This window comes from Sciurus carolinensis, chromosome 7 (genome assembly GCF_902686445.1).
Source record: "Sciurus carolinensis chromosome 7, mSciCar1.2, whole genome shotgun sequence".
Taxonomy (NCBI): domain Eukaryota; kingdom Metazoa; phylum Chordata; class Mammalia; order Rodentia; family Sciuridae; genus Sciurus; species Sciurus carolinensis.
In genome coordinates, this window is record NC_062219.1 from 43,262,233 (window position 1) to 43,266,373 (window position 4,141).

The following is a 4,141-nucleotide window of genomic DNA, read 5'->3' on the forward strand; positions in this document are numbered from 1 at the left end:
AATTGTGATTTAGTGGTCATGAGATGTGTTAGCAAAGTTGAATTTTTCTTCATTTACCTTTCTCTGTTCAGGGGCAGGCAAGGAATAAGCCATGAATTGACCAAGTTGTTTTTGTTGGTTTGGTTTGGTTTGGTTTGGTTTTTTATTTTCAGCCTACAAAATATATCAGGCCATAAAGGCATATGGGAGCTGATGATATAACAATATTGTGCAATATTGTGACCAGTATTTAAGCTAGATCAGAAGTGGGGACAAGAGGGTAGATAAGATGCAGCCAATTCTTGATAGGACCAATTGTTTGTAAATTCTGTATTGAAGGATTATTTGATGTGGAGTACTGGAAAATAAGTTGAAACAATGAGACCTAGCAGTTGTTAAGTGATACGCTTGAAATTGAGAGGTTTGAAGAGGATAATGATTTGAACAGTGAGAAGACAGTAGAGGATGAGGTCATGGGAGGAAAGAAGTTCAAAGAGCTGATTCAAGGATTTAGAAGAAAAATTTTGGATATTAAGTTTTCACAAATTCTTTTAGGTAGCTTCAAAATGAGGCAGAAGCTAAAATCTTAATGGATTAGTCTAGAAAGAAATAAAATTGACAGGAGGAAATCAGATGCAAAAATAAATGGAAATCAAAGACAGTGGTAGTGCAGTCATATGTGTACATGAGGTAATGTGTGTTTCATTCTACCATCATTCATTTCCTTGCTTTCAATGACACTTCCCTTATAAAATTATAATGGAATTATTGTGGCATAAAAAGTGGTAAATAATCATTATTTTAATTTAATGAAATTTTAATTCATTATATAATTTGTAAATAAAACACATATTTAGTTTTTTGAAGCCTTTGTTGGGAAAGCATTTCTGCCAATCAAAAAGCACAAATAGTTAAAAGAAAAAAATGTACAACTTTTTGTGGACGTCTTTAAAAAGGAAACAGCTCTTCAAAATACACAAACGAAAAGATAAGCCAGAAGAGAGTAGATTTGCAAACATACACGGTGTATGACCTTGTATTTAGATTACACAATATTTCTAATCACTCAATAAAAAGGGAACAAACAATCTAATAATTGGCATTTTTTTCAGGGCTGGGGACTCAAACTCCAAATTCTCTAACAGTGAGCTACATCCCTAAGCCTATAGCGAAATAGTTAAACATTTCACCAAAAAAAAAAAAAAAAAAAAAAAAAAAAAAAATATATATATATATATATATAAACACACACACACACACACACACACACACACACACACACACGACTAGCACACAAGAAAATGTTCCTCACCATTAGTTTCAGGGAAAAACAAAACTGCAAGTGTGTAACCACTTCACACTCACTAAAATGTCTACAATAAAATGTATCCCATGGGTGGCTTGAGGTTGCACGCTGACAGGCAGCTCGGCCACCGCTGATGCTCCCTCCGCGCTCACCAGCCAAGCGTTGGTCCGGCCGGGCAGCTCCGGAAGGTGGCGACTGGAGAGGGAACCATGGGAACCGTGCACGCCCGGAGTTTGGAGCCTCTTCCTTCAAATGGGCCTGATTTTGGAGCATTAGGTGAAAAGCCGAATTTGTTGAAGTTGAACCTGAAGCTAAACAGGAAATATTGGAAAACAAAGACGTGGTAGTTCAGCATGTTCACTTCGATGGCCTTGGAAGGACTAGGGATGACATCAACGTGTGTGAAACTGGAGATGTTTTTAAGGCTGGAAACCTCACTGAGGTGATGAGGAAGTCTCATGAAGCCCGCGAGAAGTTGCTGCGTCTGGGGATCTTTAGACAAGTGGACGTTCTGATGGACGCATGTCAAGGTGACGACGCGCTGCCCAGTGGGTTAGACGTCACCTTCGAGGTGACTGAGCTAAGGAGACTGACGGGCAGCTACAACGCCATGGTCGGGAACAACGAGGGCAGCATGGTACTCGGCCTCAAGCTCCCTAATCTTCTAGGACTTGCAGAAAAAGTGACCTTTCAGTTTTCCTGTGGAACCAAAGAGACTTCCTACGGCCTGTCCTTCTTCAAACCGCAGCCTGGAAACTTCGAGAGAAATCTCTCCGTGAACGTGTCCAAAGGCACTGGGCAGCTCCCCTGGGGCTCACTCCGGGAGGCAGGCGGAGGCGTGTTCACCGAGTACAGCTTTCCCGTGCGGAAGACCAGCCACGCCGCCAAGCGGGAGGGCGAGTGGCGGAGCTCGGCTGCCCCTCCAGGACTGCGTCTTCCGCGGTGCCGCAGGAAAGTGGGCATTCGCTGAAGTCGTCCCTTTCGCACGCCATGGTCATCGACTCTGGGAATTTTTCCACCTGACCAAGAAGAGGCGCCTGCAGAAGGCTAACCAGGAACTGGCGGGGACACTGGCGGGGATGTGAGCTTCCTGAAAGAAGACTTGGAGCTTCGGGTGAGCCAGCAGCGTGTGTGTGATTCGGTGTTCACAGCCTCTCTCCGGGGTGGAACGTTGGTGCCATTGGTGAGAAACCATCGAGTATTGCCGACAGGTGTTACCTCGGAGGACGCACCAGCGTCCCTGGACTCAGCATGCACCGCACCGGGCCCCAGAGCGAAGGGACTACCTGGGAGGAGAGGCCTACAGAACCCACTTCTTCCTGAACACGGGAAACCTCCGCGACCTCAACTACGGGAGGGCCCCAGAGCCCACATTCGCAAACTGGCCGAGTGCATCCGCTGGTCCTGCAGAGCGGGCATCGTCCTCAGACCAGGCGACATCGCCCGCCTGGAGCTCGACTGTGTCCCCATGGGAGTGCAGCGGGGCGACAGCATATGCCATGGCGTGCAGTTTGGAGCCCAGATATGGTTCCTGTAGCTGGTGCTCCCTCCAGAGCAGCTTGGGGATACAGGCAGCAGGAGTCCCCATGTCACATGCCTTCCCAGGAGAGGCTGTTGAACGGTTCTGGGCCGTGGCTCCGCTGGGAAACCAGCCAATAGATTTTAAAGAAAAAAAATATATATATCACATGATCTAAACAAAAACCAGTTTGCGAGGGTTTGAAGGAGGTAGAATAATTGAAACTAATACATTTCTGTGGGAATGAGAAGTACAATAGCCATTTTGGAAGTTTGATAAATTTTTGCATGACTTTAAACATACACCTGATGATATGACTCAGCAATACCCATTCTAGGTACTTCTCCCAAAGAAATTATATGTCCATTTAAGACTTACATCTGAACAATAACTATAATTTTGTTCATAATAGCCTCAAATTGGAAACCACTCCTAATTTCTTTCAGATAATGAATGGATAAACAAATTGTGGTTCAGTCATAAAATGGAAAACAACTCAGCAGTAAAAAGGAGCCAGCTACTGCTACACACAAGTCAGGGATAAAGTTGAAAAACATTATGGTCAGTGAAATAAACCAAAAATAGACAAAAAAAGAGCTTATGCCATTTGTTCCATTAATATGAAATTCTATAGAGGGAAAATCTATAGTAATAATTTTAATGATTTCCAGAGTTGGGGGATTGGCAGGGAAAGGGATTAACTATAGATGCAGAGGGGACTTCTATATCATGATTGTAGTGATCAATGACTACATAATATATAGTCATATATATACATAATAAAAGTATTTTTGAAAATACTTTGAAATGTATTCTTAAAAGGGGTGGATTTTAGTGTGTAAATTTCACCTTAATAAAGCTGACTTTATCAAAAAGGATAAATACTATGAAGAGAATTTGACAAATTCATCATAAAAATTTTCAGCATTAACATTTATGCTAGCTCTAGGTTTCTCATGGATACCATAGTTAGGTTGAGAAAAATTATATTCTAACTTTGAGTTTTATGAAAAATAGTTTTTCATTGAAATGTCATTAAATTCTTCATGTAAAATAATCATGTGACTTTTTTCCTTTTTTTAAAATCTTAATATATTAATTTACATTTTTTTAAAAGATAATGGGGTTTGAACCCAGGGGCAGTTAACCACTGAGCCAAATCCCCAGCCCTTTTTATATTTTGTGTAGAGACAGGGTCTTTTTGAGTTGCTTACAGCCTCACTAAGCTGCTAAGGCTGGCTTTGAATTCATGATTCTCCTGCCTTAGCCTCTAGAGCCTCTTACATTGGTTTTTGAATGTTAAAAAACTTTGCATTCCTGATATTAAATCTACTTAA

General features: G+C 41.8%; 1 pseudogene; it reads left to right on the forward strand.

Annotated features, from left to right (window-relative positions):
• The first annotated feature begins 1,494 nt into the window (after positions 1-1,494).
• LOC124989746 (sorting and assembly machinery component 50 homolog) lies at positions 1,495-3,196 on the forward strand (annotated as a pseudogene).
• Positions 3,197-4,141: the final 945 nt, after the last annotated feature.